Here is a 17,916-nt window from a genome sequence, read left to right as displayed (position 1 = left end):
GGTCTCGCAGTTCATAGCATTGAGCCCCAAACTGGACTCTGCACTGACAGCACGGAGCCTGCCTCGGGATTCTCTCTCTCCCTCTGTCTCTCTGCCCCTCCCCAACTCTTATGCACGTTCTCTCTTTCTGTCAAAATAAATAAGTGTAAAAAGATTTTTAAAAAGGGAACACTTTCACACAGTGAGTGGGAATGCAAACAGTCACTCTACAACACAGTATGGAGATTCCTTAAAAAATTAAAAATAGAGCTACTCTATGACCCAGTAATTGTACCTCTAGGCATTTATCCAAAGGATACAAAAATGCTGGTCCAAAGGGGAACATGCATCCCGATGTTTACAGCAGTGCTGTCAACAATAGCTAAATTACGGAAAGAGCCCAAATATCCATCGATGGATGAATGGATAAGGAAAATGTGGTTTATATATTCAGTGGAATATTACTTGGCAATTAAAAGGAACGAAATCTTGCAATTTGCAACAACGTGGATGGAACTAGAATGTATTATGCTAAGCAAAATAAATTATTCAGAGAAAGATAAATATCATATGATTTCACTCGTGGAATTTAAGAAACAAAACAAATGAACATAGGGGAAGGGAAGGAAAAATAAGATAAAAACAGAGAGAAGCAAACCATAAGAGACTCCTAAGTATAGAGAACAAACAGGGTTGCTGTGGGGGGGAATGGGCTAAATGGGTGATAGGCATTAAGGAGGGCACTTTTGGGATGCTAACACTGGGTGTTATATGTAAGTGATGAATCACTAAATTCTACTCCTGAAATCATTCTTAAACTCTAAGTTAACTAACTTGGATTTAAGTAAAATAAAAATAAATAAATTAAAGATCAAAAATATTTTTTTGCCCATTAGGAATGGTGTTTCTAATAGTTAAAATGGGAAAGAATGTGACTTCATTCACAGTTAAATGTGTCAAGGTGGACAAATTTTCTTATACCCTCCTAGGTTCTTTGGCATACTAATTAAATTGATTTACAACAGATTAATATGAGAAAAACAAATTTAATTTCATAGGCATGGAAGCCCCATAAAAATATGAGACCCAAAGACAATCAGGCAACTGAGGCTTGTAAGCCATCCTGAGCTAAGAAATGACACAGGGCTCCAGGGCTAGAAGGCAAACAGAACAATCCATAGGGAGATAAATAGAACAGACATTTGGTAATGAGATGTTTGCCCTGCCATGCTGGTATGTCTTTCAGATAAAAAATTCTCTGGTAAAACTTCTCTTTCTGTGCTAGGCCCCCTATCTAAATTCTTTCAGGCAGTTAAGAGAGAGGTAAAAGTTTTTGAGTCTGTTGGGTCTTGATTGCTTCCAGCTCAAAATAATCCACTTATAAAAGTGGCACATTTTGGGATTGCTTATTCTGCTCCTATTCAAATGAATACATTCTGGTATACTCATTCTTTGGAAAATATATAGCTGTGAAAACAAGTGAACTCAAAAATATAATACTAAACAAAAGAAGCTAGTCTTAGAAAAATACAACATAATTTCATTCCTATTATGTATAAATGGTGGCAAAATTTACCAGTATATTGCTTAAGGATAAATATACAGGTAGTAAAACTATCAAGCAAAGCTAAGTAATGAGTACCATAAACTTCAGGACTGTGGATTTTGTTAGGGGAAAAGAAGGAGAAAAGCACCAGAGAGGTTTATTCAGTGCCTTTCCAAGATATTAATAAAATTAGGGGCGCCTGAGTGGCTCAGTCAGTTGGGCTTCTGACTTCAGCTCGGGTCATGATCTCCCAGCTTGTGAGCTTGAGCCCCGCACTGGGCTTTGTGCTGACAGCTCAGAGCCTGGCACCTGCTTCGGATTCTGTGTCTTCCTCTCTCTCTGCCCCTTCCCTGCTCACACTCTGTCCCTCTCTGTCTCTCAACAATAAATAAGCCATAATAAAAAAAAGAAGATATTAGTAAAATTCTATTTCTTATCCTGTGCAATAAACACATGTGTGTTTATTATTACTACTTAAATTTTTCATGTACATTTATATTATTTATGCATATATGTTTAGCATGGAAAAGTAAAACATAGTTTTACATACAAAGAGGAAAATAAAGATGTGTGAATCCTTTTTCCAGAAAAAAATTATGAATCTAATAACACTGAAAAGAATAAAGATAAAAGTTGAGAATATTTATGAAGAATAAAACAATACAACCTTATATTTTATAAATCAATAAAACATGTTACAACCTAATCCCAATGAAAAAAAGGGAAAGATCAAGTACACAAATTTTTAAATAAAAAGAGAGCGGGAAAATTGCTAATGAGAAAGTTTAGTTAAGGGTTTTCCTAGATGTCACCAAAACTCTACCATGGCCAAAATCCCCATCATCATCTTTCTTATATGTGAGATTCAAGTATACATGTATTGGAAGGTAATGGAGATAGTCACAAAGTAGGATGGGTAGAAGACTTCATCTGGATGTTCCTCTTAGTTCTCATTTGGATCTACTCACTTAACATAAACAAGGCAGCTTTCATCTTCATCACAGAAAAAGAAGAAAAGCATTCTTGCACATCAGCGATCACTCACATCGACAGAAACAACATATAGTGGTGGATACGCTGGAAGTACCTTAACGGTCAATTGGCAATTCTGGAGCTCAACAAGGACAGTATTATTTTCTTGTTTAGTTTTACAGTATCTGCAAAACCAGAAAACTAACACTCCAAGTGGTACCTGGATTCTTTTTAAAATAATAGTGGAAACATCTCATTGCATATTTGTCAAGAAACATATACAACAAAACAAACACAACACAAAAGTGAACACTGATGTAAACGATAGACTTTAGTTAATGATGATGTCTCAGCATTGTCTCATCAACTGTAACAAATGTATTGCACTAAAAATGGGTAACAAAAGGGGACACTGAGGAAAGTGGTGAGGCAGTATATGGGAACTCACTCTTCTTTTGTTCATTTTTTTGTAAATCTCAAACTGCTCCAACAAAGTCCATTTATTATTTTTTAAATTGTATTGAATAAATTAACCAGAGTTGGAGATGGGGAGAAAAATGCAAAAGGATGCTCAGAAAAAGATGCTATATATCATAATGACAGATACGGAGGCTTAAACACAAGACTGATTTAGGAGGTCATCATTGGTCTTGTTCCCTTTATTTAATATTTATGAAGAAATAAGTATTTCATAAATATTTTTATTTTTTAAAAAGTGTATTTATTTTGAGAGAGAGAGACAGAGAGAGTGTGTGTGTGCATGGCAGAGGTGCAGGGAGAGAGAGAGTGAGAGTGAATCCCAAGCAGGCTCCACGCTGCCAGCACAGAGCCTAATGGGAGCTCAAACTCATGAACTGTGAGATCATAAACTGAGCTGAAACCAAGAGTCGGACACTTAACTGACTGAGCTACCCAGGTGCTCCTCATTAATATTATTAAGGAAAGACAATTATTTGCATCCAATGGAAACATGCATACTTTGTAGTTACAGTCCAAGAGTACAGACTAAAATTTATTTCATAGTTTGTTCTGATTCAAGCAGTTGCAGCAGCGATAGAAAATAAATAAATGAAGTCATTTCTTTTTTTTTTTTAATTTTTTTTTTTTACGTTTATTTATTTTTGAGACAGAGAGAGACAGAGCATGAGGAACTAGCCAAGGATGGCAAGCAACAGAAGAAAAGGCTAGTTAAAATTATACATTAAAAACCCAGTCAGTGCTGGTTTCATGTGCTATGTGCTAGAGCACTAATTCCTCCTGGCTGAAGGAGTACAGGGACATCACAGGCATGGGTTGGCAAAGAACTTTACCTGCTGCAAACTGCAGTGAATTCAGTCCAGATTAGCTGACCTATTTACTTCATAGGTTACTAGAGAGGCTCAGGTCTTTGTCTCTGCTAATGTACCACACACTGCAAGGAAACAGAGTGACTTGTGAAAAGCTCTCCGATAACAAAAGGGGACTTGTTTCTAAAGATTTTGTTCCGCTCCATTAGCTCTCTTTGGTGTAGGGTAATTTCTGATTATGGTATAATGTGTTATCAGATGCCAGGCTTTGGGAAGTGCTGCTCTCCTATGGCAGAGAAAGGCAGTGTCACAGGATCACTTGGGTTGCTATTTTTCTAATGAGAGAGTAACAAGGTACTCAGGCCAGCAACTTTTTTCAAGATCCTAACAGTGAATGAATGTGAAACATGGCTCCTAATGTGTCCTCGCATGTTTTAACCCAGGTGACTACAGACTGAAATACCTTGCAGTACTAGAAACAAGTGACCTACTGCTTTGCCTTTAAGCGACTCCCTCAAATTCTTGGGCTGATGATCTGGAATCATTCCTAAGCACTTTTTTCCCCTCCCTCTCAAAAGATTTTCTGAGCAGTTGCTGTCATACTGCGCTGCCCTTTGGGGCATTAGATTTTGGAAGATTTTTGCCACTTCTTGGCAAGAAATGGAACTGAAAAGAAAGAAGAGCAGACATCCACCTATAAACTTTGCCTGGCCACTCCATTGGCTAGCTTTTCTCATGAGCAACCTCACGACACATGGAGAAGATTCTTCTCAACTCCATGCCATTATTATACGTTTCTAAAACGAAGCATAATATTTATCCTGACTAATCTAAACCAATTAATTACAGAGATTTGTTTAATCTTGTATCTTCAGAAATTCACTGGCCCTTAAAATGATATAAAGGTCAGAGCAAATTCAATTTCTTTGAATCCTTTATTCCTTTATGGAAAAAAAAATTTTTTTAACACACAAAATGAAATAAAAATCAAAATAAGCAAATATTCATTTTTATTAAATAAATAATGTTACAGAGGGATTGCTAATCTTCCAATGGATTTTGAGTAGAAGAGCACAGATTAAACGTAAAAACGAAAGGGTGGGGTACCAAATGTTTTGAATGGTTCTTTCCGAAGCACAGATGTCTTCTTTCTTGTTTATGATTGCTAAGACATTGTGTACATATCAACCATTCCAACATCTATCTTAGATTTGCCTGAAGTGCTAATTAGAAAATTATTAAGACATTTATTTTTGTTTCCTTCAATAACAGCGAGTTACTTTGAGTGGAAAAAGCCAGGTGAGACCATTGGAAATATAATTATAGAAATGAGGATGTCAGTCTTTCATAGAAGAACAACCAGTTTGTCATAGTTACCAGCTTCAAATGCCATCATTTAATAAATAGAAAATATTGCTATAATATTTGAAAAACTAGTCAATAGCCATAGGCAAAATGTTCTAAAACTAAGCAATGAGGAAACAGTCTTAAAAAACTAACTAGCTCAAGAATGGCTCTTCTCAGGTCTTTAAAATAATGGACTAGACATAGGCAAATGGGATAGTCACAATGATCAAATATTTTCCAAAATGATCTAAGTTATTGTGATATTTTTCTTTAGAAGCCTGGCTAGATATTTTCCTGCCCTAACCAAACATCTGAAAGAGGTCTTGATTAGTTTTTGATTGCTGTGGAACAAATTACCACAAAGATAGTAGTTTAAAAACAATACAAATTTACTGCCTCACTTTCCTTGGGTCACGAGTCTGGGCATGGCTTAATTGTGTCTCCTGCTCTGGATGTCACAAGCCTCCAATCAAGGTATTGGCTAGCATGCATTCTCATCTGGAGCTCAGAGCCCTCTTCCAAGTTTATCTAGACAGTTGGTAGAATTCAGTTCCTTGTGCCTATAGGACTGAGGCCCTCTGCTCCCAGAACCTGCCCATTTCCCTAGGTAGTTCATGACATGGCTGCTTACTTCTTCAAGGGTAGCAGGAGAGCTTTTGCTTTCAAAGGGATCAACTGATAAAGTCAGCCTCATTAAAATCCCTCCACCTTTTCCATATACTTTTCCTTTTCCATTTACTACAACATAACTACTGGAGTGATAACCCATCATATACATAGGTTCCAAGCACATTCGAAGAGAGGGGATCTCCACTTAGAGGACATGGTCATTTGGGGTTATCTTAGGTCTATGTCAGGCCCCTGCTAATGAACTTAGTACTGATTTCTATCCCCTTCCTCGAACATAAGACTTCAACATACTATAGACCTCCTTTCTTCTGAGCCACACATCTTTTTAGCCAGGCGAATCTGTCACAGAGAGACTACAAATCCTTCTCCCACCCTCCTACTTTCTCTGGTTCCCAACTCAAGTCCTTCAAAATTTACTGACTCTGGACTTTCATACACTTCTCTGTTGTTCTACTCACCTCCTGAAATAACAATCCACCTCTCTTAAATTGCTATCCATTCTGTTTCCACCAGTTTCCCACATGAGTATTGCTATGGCCAGGCCACATGTGTTCATGCCGAGCAGAATTTGCTACGTTGGGAATAAGAGACATGCACATTAATACTCCATAGTGTTTTATCAGGGCACTGTAACACTAGGAAACCAGAATCAACATTCCCTGAAACACTTGACAATGTAGATGTGATTACCAATTAATGACGGTAGGATTTAATGTCACTTCAGATATTTTTATATAACAATGAAGTAATTACTTCTAAGTTACAAATGATAAACTTTAAGGCTACTTTCTGACAATATTCTTGCCTTTATTGGTGTTCTTTCAAACAAGAGCTAAATTTATTTATGAAATATGCTGTCTTTTAAAAAAATTTTTTTAAATGTTTATTTATTTTTGAGACAGCACAAGCAGGAGAAAGGCAGAGAGAGAGGGAGACACAGAATCAAAAGCAGGCTTCAGGCTCTGAGCTGTCAGCACAGAGCCTCACATGGGGCTCGAACTCACAAACCGCAAGATCATGACCTTAGCCAAAGTCAGACGCTTAATCAACTGAGCCACCCAGGCACTCTGCTCATTGTCTTAATAATTATCTTATTGTATACTTGAGTGAATCATGTTTTCTGTTTCAGAATATACATATGAAATAAATTATAAAAATATGATAGAAACGTGGAACAGTAAATTCAAGATAATGGTTATTTATGGAGAAAGAGATGGAAATGGGTTAGAAGAATATAGGAAGTAGAATACCGAGGGCTATGATTGCTTCTATGATATTTTATTTCTTAGGCTTCTTAGGGAATACATAGTATTCAATAAATTATTGAAGTCATTTTTTAAAACCATTTGAAGTCTCTGGAAATAATTCTAAAGATATACAGCAAGGGAAAAAACACTTCTTTAAGAAAATCTACTAAAAGTAAGAACAGCAGTAGTTTGTGCCTTTGATCCACAACCCATTCTCTTCTCCCTGCTTCCTTGGCCAATGTGACAGAAATTGCAATCAGAAGAACACAGGGCTCCCTTTTGGTCAAGCACGCCATCAAAAGCTACACTGTCTTCTCAAGAGGGGCAGAACATCCACATTTCTCATTGTACCCCACAGCTACTACTTGCATAACTAAGTTCCTATTAAGTGCTGCCAAGAGTTTGTGGCCTCCCTTTTTCTGCCCAGCCCCCATGTGTGGAAAGAAATGTTACATTTATGTGTTTATGACTCTAAGAATACTGGGGCCCCAGCCCCAGCTCATTCATAGGTCTGAGGTTGCAGGCCAGGAGAGGCAAGCAAAGAAGACCAGAGTCAACCACTCCCATCCAGTGCACAGTAACAAAAGCAGGAATCACTCAGACAAAAGCATACCACTATTCCCAGCCCCAGCTCTAGCCCCTTGGCTTAGAGATTGTGCCCAGGGGAAGAGGCAGCCATAAATTAGGGAGCTCTGAAGTTCTATCCAAGAGAACTGACTATTTGAAACAAAATGTAAGCATGTTCAGGCCTGAGGGCACTCAAAAACAATGGAGGTTCTGGTGCAAGGTAATTAAGAGCAGGACAGTAGCTTCATTACAGATAGAAACTAATCCAGACACCAGCTAGTTTACCAGGGGGAACCAGGGAAAAGAAAAGCTAAGAAGAGCCATTCTAGAGTCAGAACAAATCTCAAACACTGGCCTCAAATACTATCTCTGCAAGGGATCCTGATTAAGTAGATCAGTCTAGGGCACAATTTATACCACAGAGCCTCATTGAAAACAATGGAGCAATCACCCAGCAATTATTGGAGTTTAACAGATGGATGCAGTCAGGGAAAGAAAGAGTCCAAAAGAACCTTGTCCAAACTACTTACTGTAAGCATGCCCAAGGCTATATACTCTGAAGAGGAATGCCTGAGACCTTAAAGGGGTGGGGGAGGGGAAATAGAAAAAAATAATCCAACCAGTCACTAAACAAATAAACAATAACAGTCTCCAGAGGAGAGGGACCAGTACCCAGAGTTGCTAAAATGTCCTAGTTTTAACCAAAATTATGAGACCTGCAAAGAAACAGAAAAATGTAACTGGTATATGGGGGGTGAAAAGGAAGCAAAGCAAACCGCCTGGAAGAGCAATCCAATGTCAGATTTAACTGACAAGCATTTCAAATTAGTGGTCGTAAATACATTCAGAGAACGAAAGGAAACCATGATTAAAGAAGAGTATGAAGACAATGTCTCATCAAATAGAGAATATCAATATAGAGTTAGAGATTATAAGAAAGAATCAAATGGAGATTGTGGAGTTGAAACGGACAATAACTGAAATGAAAAATTCACTAGAGGTGCTCAACAGTAGATGTGAACCGGCAGAAGAATGAATTAGCAAATATGAGTTGACAGAGATTATGTAATCCAAAGAATATAGAGAAAAGAGAATGAAGAAAAACAGAGTCTCCAATGTGGGACCCAAGGAATTTAACAAGAATCCCCTACCCCTGGACAAGCAGAGCAAGACTAACTCCATTTTGTGCTACACCCACCATCTCATGTATAACCCCCACATGACCTACTTATTGCTTAAGACACTCCCCCACCCTAGTCAAGCCGCTGAGCACACCCTTACTGGAAACCGGCTCATACAGGAATACGGAACCCCTAACCACCAAAGAATGTAAACCCCGCCTTTTGCCTGCCAAACTTGTGCGTCAATTCTGACCAGTGATAGGCTAGTTCAAACAGTTACTATAGGGTAAATTGTAATTTAATTGGCCACCTGCGTGTGGACTGACATGACTATGCAACTTTCTGTGTGTGTTACAATCTCATTGGCCACTGGCCCCTATAAAACTGCTACGTCTCTTAACCAAGGGGTCCAAGTCCCTGCTCTGCTGTGTCGGGTATACTTGGGCCCAAGCTGGAGCTTGCAAATAAATGCTCGTGCGTTTGCATCAGTATCGGCTCCTTGGTGGTCTCTCGGATTCGAAATCGGGGGCATTACATCCGAGAAATGTGGGACACCATTAAAATCAACAACATACACAAAATCAAGTATTTAGAAAGAGAGAAAAAAGAGGACAAAATATTTGAAGAAATAATGGCTGTACATGTCCTAAATTGAATGAAAACCTATGTATCTGAGAAGCTTATTGGAATCCAAGTAGAATGAACAGAAAGAGATCAACAGAGACAATTCCTAATAAAAATGCAGAAAGTCAAAGATAAGAAGAAAATCTTAAAAGTTGTAAGAGAAAAATGTCTTGTCACTTACAAAGGAACTTCAATGAAATTAATCATTGATTTCTCATCAGAAACAATGGAGGTAAGAAGTGCTTAAAGGTGCTCAAAAAACCCCCCCAAAAAACCCTGTCAAACAAGAATCATAAATCCAGAAAAATCTTATTTCAAAGGTAAGAGAAAATAAAAACATTTCAGATCACTAAAAACTGAAAGAATGTGTGTTGTTAGCAGACGTGTGTTATGAGAAATACTAAAGGAAGTTTTTCAGACTGAAATCAAGTAACCCTAGAGAGTCATTCAAACACCTAAGAAAAAACCCAAAGCACTGGTAAAGGGAGTTACATAATTATAAATTATAATGTATAAATTATACATTATAAATGTATAAATGCACATTTCTTTTCCTTTCTTCTCATAATTGACTTAAAAAGTAATTGACTAAAACAATATGTATAATAAACATTAAAAAAAAACTTCTTGTTTTTAAATGTTTATTTTTGAGAGACAGAGACAGTGTGAGCAGGTGAGGAGCAGAGAGGGAGGGAGACACAGAATCTGAAGCAGGCTCCAGGCTCTGTGCTGTCAGCACAGATCCCCATGCAGGGCTATCACCCACGAACCTATAGATCATGACCTGAGCCAAAGTTGAATACTTACCCAACTGAGCCACCCAAGTGCCCCTATTTATACAATAAACATTTTTTGAATAAATCAGATGAAAAGTAGAGTACAGGGAATACAGTCGATTATATTGTAATGATGTTGTATGGTGATGACTGGTGATTACACTTACACTGACCATCGAGTAATGTATACAATTGTTCATTCACTATGTCGTTCACCTGAAACTAATTAATATATCATTGCATATTAATTGTACTTCAATAAAAAAATAAAGGGTCACAAAAGTGAAAAAAAATATAGGTACTCAAAGGTAAATGTTCTTTTAGTGAAAGGAAATTTTAAATGTAAATAAACATCACTTAATTTACATGATTTTAACTGATAAATCAAATCATAAAATTATATGATTAAAAAAATTAGAGAATTAAAAGAACTGAAAATCCCCAATATGTATATAATCATATTGTTGGACTTATAATATATAGAAATACAGCAAAAAGGAGAAGATGAAAACAAAACTGTATTGAACTAAAGAAATGACACTACATGTTAACTCGAATCCACAGGAGCAAGTAAAAAGAACCAGAAATGGTAAATAAGATATTTATTGCTAAATAAGATATAATAAATGCTATATATATAAGTGTGTATATATACACTACACACACACACACACACACACACACACACACACACTTGCTTTCCTTGCTCTCTTAGCTTCCTGAAAAGATCCAAAATTATATAAAATAATAATTAAAACAATGCATTGTTGATTTTGTGATACATAGAGATATAATATGTAAAACCACAATAAGACAAAACAGAAGAAAATGGAGTAGAGCTACACAAACTGAGCATTTCTATCTCTCTTACTGGAATTAAGTTAATATAAATCTGATGAAGATTCTGGTAAGTTAAGAAGCAGCCCTACAGCAAAAAATAAGAAAACAACTCAACAAAAAATTATGAAAAATCATTAAAGGAATGAAAATGTTACATTAGAAAATGATTAAGCAAAAGAAAGCAGTGAAGGAAGAATAGAGAAACGAAAAATACATGAGACGTATAGAAAACAAAAGGTAACATTGCAAATGCAAATCCAACTATATCAATAATAAAACTAAATATGCATAAATTAAACAAACCAAGCAAAAAAGAAGATTGTCCACTGGATTAAAAAAAAAAACAATCGGGGCGCCTGGGTGGCTCAGTCGGTTGAGCGTCCGACTTCAGCTCAGGTCACGATCTCACAGTCCGTGGGTTCGAGCCCCGCATCGGGCTCTGGGCTGATGGCTCAGAGCCTGGAGCACACTTCCGATTCTGTGTCTCCCTCTCTCTCTGCCCCTCCCCCGTTCATGCTCTGTCTCTCTCTGTCTCAAAAATAAATAAATGTTAAAAAAAATTAAAAAAAAAACAAGTTCTAATATATGCTGTGTCTAAGAGATGCCTGTTAGATTCAAAGTATAAATAGATTAAAAGTAAAAGGATAGAAAAAGATACATCATGCAAACAGCAACCATAATACAGCTAGAGTGGCTACACTACCATCAGAGAAAATAGACATTAAAACAAAAAATATTACTAGAGATAAAGACAATTGATAAAGGGTAAATTTTTTTTAAATTTTTTAAATGTTTATTTATTTTTGAGACAGAGAGAGACAGAGCATGAATGGGGGAGGGTCAGAAAGAGAGGGAGACACAGAATCCGAAACAGGCTCCAGGCTCTGAGCTGTCAGCACAGAGCCTGACGCAGGGCTCGAACCCACAAACCGTGAGATCATGACCTGAGCTGAAGTCGGACGCTTAACCGACTGAGCCACCCAGGCGCCCCTAAAGAGTAAATTTTTATAAAATGGTAAATCTATTAGGAATACATAGTGAGTTATAAACCTAATCACTGAGACATGTACCTAATAACCAAAGTCATGAAGCGAACACTTGCAGAAAGGAAGGGAGAAATAAACAATTCAACAACACTAGTTGGAGACCTTACTACTTCACTTTAAATAATGGATAGAACAACTGTCAGAGGAACAAGGAAACGAAGACTCCTACAACACTATAAACCACCCAGACTTAATGGATATCTATAGAACCCTTCACCCAGCAACAGCAGAGTATACATGCTTTTCCAGTATGTACGGCACATTTTCTGGGATAGACCACATGCTAAGCCATAAAACAAACTGGATAATATTCTCCAAAAATAATGAAAATTAGAAATCCATCAGAGAGAAATTTGGGGAACTCATAAATATATGGAAATGAAATAAAACACTTCTAAATAATCAGTGGGTCAAAGAAGAAATTAGAAGTGAGTTAGAAAATACTTTGAGATGAATAAAAATGAAGACATAGAATACCAAAACTTATGAAATGCAGCTATAAAAGCAGGGTTCATGGGGAAATTTATAGCTATAAATGCCTATAATAAAAAATAAGAAAAAATCCCAAATCAATAGAATAATAACCTTCCACCTTAACACACGGAAGGGAAAAGACAAACTAAACCCCCAGCAAACAGAAAGAAGGGAATAATAAAGATTAGACTAGAGATAAAAGCAAATAGAGAAGATTAATGAAACCAAAAATTGGTTTTTTGAAAAGATCATCAAAATTGAGAAACCTTTCAAAGAGTATAAACTTCCAGCTCTAAGATAAGTATGTTCTGGAAATCTAATGTATAGCATAGTAATTATACTTAATGATACTGTATTCGATACTTGAAAGTTGCTAAGAGTAGATCTTAAATGTTCTTACCACAAAAAAGAAAATGATAATCATGTGATGGAAGTATAGCTAATACTATATTGGTGATCATTTTGCAATATATAAGTGCATCAGATCAACACGTTGTATACCCTAAATTTACACAATGCTATATGTCAGTTATATCTCAATAAAGTTGGGGAAAAAATGAACAAACTTTTAGTTACACTTACCAATAAGAGAAGAGAGAAACCTCAAATTATTAAAATTAGGAATGAAAGAGAAGAACATTATTACCAACCGTATAGAAATAAAAATGATTATTAAAGAATACCATGAACAATGAATGCCAATAAATTAGATAATATATTGAAATGGACAAAATTATTCAAAAGACAAAAACTACCCAAACTGATTTAAGAAGAAATAGACAAAATGAAAAGATATTTAAGAAGTAAAAAGACTAAATTAGTAATTGAAAACTATCCATAAAGGAAAGCGCAAGCCCAGATGGCCTTACTGTTGAATTCTGCCTAATATTTAAACGAATACTTAATGCATTCTATGAGGCTCTAACAACCCAGACCTGACAAAGATATCATAAGAAACTACAAACGAACATCTCTTAAGAATGTAGGTGTAAAACTCCTCAACAAAAAACTAGCAAACCAAATCTAGCAATCTATAAAAAGGATTATATACCATGACCAAAGTGGGATTTATCCTAGTAATACACTTAATGGTGAAGAATGAATTCCTTGTCCCTAGTATCAGGAACAAGACAAGTATGTCCACTTTTACCACTTCTATTTAATATTGTACCAAAGGTTCTAGTAAGATCAATTAGGCAATAAAATTAAATCAGTGACAACCAGATTGGAAAAGAAGAAATAGAATGACGTCATGGCAGGATTGTGTGTATAAAAAATCCTAGGGAAACTTCTAAGGATTATTGCAACTAATAAATTCAACAAGATTGCAGAACAGAATCCCAATATACAAAAATTTATTATATAAATCTATACACTTACAATTTACAATACAAAGAGAAAATTAAGAAAACAATTCCAATTCTATAGTATCACAGAATAAAATATGCAGGAATAAATTTAACAAAAGAAGTGCAAAACGTATACTCTGACAACTTCAAACCACTGTTGAAAGACATTAAAGATCTAAAGAAACAGAAAGGCATCCTACATTCAGGGATCAGAAGACAGTATTGATAAGATGGCTATGATCCCAGTTTGATTTACAGATTCAGTGCAATCCTGATGAGAGTGTCCTAAAGTTATCTATGGTAAACAAGTGTATCACAAGATATTGTTAAGTATTCAGTGGAGACAAACTAAAAAACTTTCTCTGATCAAGGATATCTTGAAAAATAAGTTAACCAAAATTAAACAATGTTGTTTAAGCCAGAACTTTTTAGTAACTTTATATACTTATAAGTACTCTGACTTGGCATTTTCTTAACTTATTTAACTACAGTCACTTTTTTGGGGTGCATGTATTAACATATCAAGAGCAATTAATGTTCTCCAACACACATTTTGGGAAATGGTATCCTAAGGGATATTAATTCACTATGTTTGTCTAACTCCTCTTGTCTCCCTAGCTAACACAGTGAAGTAATCAGAAAGGAGATTCAGAAACTCAAGGCCATGCACGTAAGTACACATATCTTAGACTTTCACTGAATCAAAAACTTGAGTGTATTCATTTACTATGATCTCAACAGGATTACAGAAAAACTTCATACAAACTGCCTATCTGAAATAAACATACACATTCCTTTTCAGTGATGGTGCATTAAAATGCCTTTCATCATCTTAGAAATGACATGTACAGATATTTTTCAATGATGTTAGCTCAAGGTTCACAAGGCTTCCAAACTGCCAAACTCACCCAAGGAAGTAATTAATACAGCAAAATTCAGAGGGTTGGATTTCTACAGATCAAACAACCTGGGTTATTCAATGAATGAAGAGCAAGGACATAAAAAGAAGTGTGAGGGGGCATTTAGGCTAAAACAGACTTTAAAAATACCTTTTAAAATGGGGGAAATTAATTAAAATGTTTAGAAATACACTAGTGATACACCCTTGGGTAATCATGTTTAAAGAAATGCAAAGAAATAATTACTACGAAAATCAGAAGTGTGGTTACCTTTACAAAGGAAAGGAGGTCATGTGATTGGGATAGGGAATGTGGAAGAGCTTCTGGAGTGGCTGGTTAAACTCAATTTCCTGAACTTTGTGATGATTCACCTGTTAATAATTCATTATGGTATAATAATTCTTTAAGTTGCATATAATAATCTTTGTGTTATATTCATTATGCTACAAGTAGTTTTCTTCATCTGTGTTTTGTTTTATAAAGAAGAATGTTTTTATTAAAAAGTATGCACCAAGGAGTATACATATCCCTATTACATTCTTGCAGAAAATTGTGGGAAAAGCAATAGATCTTAGCATGCTTTCTCCTGATATTCAATACCTTCCCATGTTACCACATTAAGGCACATAACATTTCCACATTCACCAAAAGACATGTGCGTATACCCCTCTGAGGACACTGCTTTCTTGCTTTTGTTCTTCACACATAGAACTAAAGTATTCCTATATTGTGAAACTTAAAAAAAAAAAACTGTTCTAAACAGTTCTTTATGGAAGTCATCAAAATTTATTACAAGGCTACACATTTCTTCAGTACAAGACATTCATAATACGCTCCTCATGAGGTATGCAATTCAATTTTACCTTGTAAAATAATTAAATTGAATTTCTGACACTGTGAATAATTAAGTACTATGAGATGAAAGGACAAATGATTCAACAGTTGACTGGGATGATTTAAAATATCACCAATGTTGAAAAATGTGTTGCAAAATATTAAAAAACAAACACATTGTTATGATACTCATTATAATAAAATGTGACTTGATCTAAATACTATCATACATACTCAAAAACTGTTAACATTAAGTTCTGTTAAGTCCAATGAACACAGGGCTTAAACCACAGGAACTGAAGAGAAATAAATAAAATATGCTAAACTATGAAACACATAATTACCAAACTTCTTGCTAGTTCTTAGATATATATGATGTGACCAGTTGACAATATGATTAAATATTCACCATCTAAATTCAACCTCAAGTCTCTATTATCCCCACTAGAATTCAGGCTGAAATGAGATAATGTGAAAGTCATTCCCTTCTACTAGAAAATTTTCAATAACCAGCAGAACTCTTTAGTAATGAAACCTAGGGGTACCTGGGTGGCTCAGTCAGTTAAGCCATGGACTCCCGCTCAGGTCATGATCTCGTATTCTGGAGTTTCAGCCCCACGTGGGGCTCTCTACTGTCATCATGCAGAGCCTGGTTCAGATCCTGTCTCCCTCTCGCTGCCTTCCCCCTGCTCATGCTCTTTCTCTCTCTCTCTCAAAAATAAACATTAAAAAATATAAAATGAAAACTACATCGAGAAGAGTAACACACTAGCCTATTAAGATTATATTATATATTAGCTATAGAATTTAACCTTCTAGTCATTGACAAACAAGAGGCAGAGGACAGAAAGGAAATGGGGGAGGGGAGAGGAAGAGGTGATATTAAGCAACATAGCCTGGAGCAGGAAACACTGTGTTAGGATGACCTAAGCAAGGTACATTGAAGAAAGCTCTGGAATAGGACCACATTGTATGACTGCAAGAGTTCTCACTCATATTGTAATCTATGTAACTGGTATTTATTGGAAAAATTCTATTGAGATTTGAGACAGAACACTGGGGTCATGCCCTGGAAGGCAAATTTGGAAAGGATGGCATTGTGCTAGTTTGGTAAAGGGAAGAAGAGAAGGTAGATAGGAGGTTACAAAGACAAACTTCCTCTCTTTGCCTATGTCACAAGGCAGCAGTGGACCTCCTTCCATCCCTTGCCATTTCCGTAAGTGCACTCTCTTAGTAGTATCTGCAATAAAGGGCTTAGTTTCATAAAAAATTATTGTCTCTTACTCCTGGAAAAGCATTTAGGAATCCTGAGATCTGGAACATTTAATCAACAAGAAACTCTTCAGAACTCAACGGTTAACTGAAGCATGCCTATAAAAGGAAAGGTAACCACAAAGATATCTGCTTTTGGCTTGGAGATGTGGCTTGCAGAAGGCCAATGCTCCCATTGAGAATAATTAGAAAAACTGGACAAAAGACAGAAATGAACTATTTGAAGGAATCACACTGATAATGAATCAGCCAGGACATGAAGGTCTACACTGCAGAAAGATGAGAAGCAAGTTGATAGAAGAACAATTTCCTTCATGCCACTTTTCCTCTTGGGGGATGTGGCAGTACTCAGAAACATGTATCAGGCTTATGAAACAAAGGTGAAAGAGAAGTCATTAGAATTTTTAAACAAACTCAGGAACAGAGAGAGAGAATTTGAGGCTTGAGGCTACTAAAGGAGGCAAGATGCGGGGCCAGCATGTAAGGCAGACAATATTCCTGGGACATAAGGACACAGAAGAGTGTAACCAATATGGAACACTAGTCATCATACAGGCTTGTACTGATGTGGGGCAAAAGGCTAACAGGCAGAGCTAAAAGTAGTTAAGAAGCACAGTGAAACTTTTTATAAGCTCAAGTATTGGAGATATGAATATTAGAGTTCATGGCTTATAGAAAAAAAGGTCCTTAGGAAGCACCCTAGGCACTTAGTTGGAGCCTTGGAGGGCTTCACCCTGGGGGTCAGGGAAGAAACTCGAAGACCCATACGAAGACTGCAAAAGAGCTTCAAGTTGGCTTGCGTTCTCAATGAGTTGAGATAACATGCCCCTCTGCCACTAGCAAGAGGATAAAATAAATTTCCCAGGAGGAAGAAACATCATCCAGAGCCTCAAAATGTGTATATGCAATGCCCAATTTTATTCAAACATACCCCATTCAGTAAGAAGCAGGGCCAAGAAACAAAAGAGATAAATAGAAAAAGATACACGGTTGACCCAAATATTGGAGTTATGAGTCACTGACTTTAAGAACATTGTGGTTATTAATGTATTCAAGAAAATAAATTACAAGATTTCAAATGGAAACTGCAGAACAGAAAAACACAAT

General features: G+C 36.2%; 1 protein-coding gene across 2 annotated transcripts in view; it reads right to left on the bottom strand.

The window, feature by feature from the left end:
• The window catches only part of LYRM7 (LYR motif containing 7), a 220,353-nt gene that overhangs the window by 178,757 nt on the left and 23,680 nt on the right, over window positions 1-17,916 (bottom strand). The window lies entirely within an intron of this gene.

The sequence above is a fragment of the Lynx rufus genome, unplaced genomic scaffold (genome assembly GCF_022079265.1).
Source record: "Lynx rufus isolate CCGP_SWC_20201006 ecotype Redwood Valley unplaced genomic scaffold, mLynRuf1.p SCAF_1, whole genome shotgun sequence".
In the NCBI taxonomy this organism is placed as follows: domain Eukaryota; kingdom Metazoa; phylum Chordata; class Mammalia; order Carnivora; family Felidae; genus Lynx; species Lynx rufus.
Note: the sequence above shows the minus strand (reverse complement) of the source record. Positions and strands in the feature narration are given on the sequence as shown.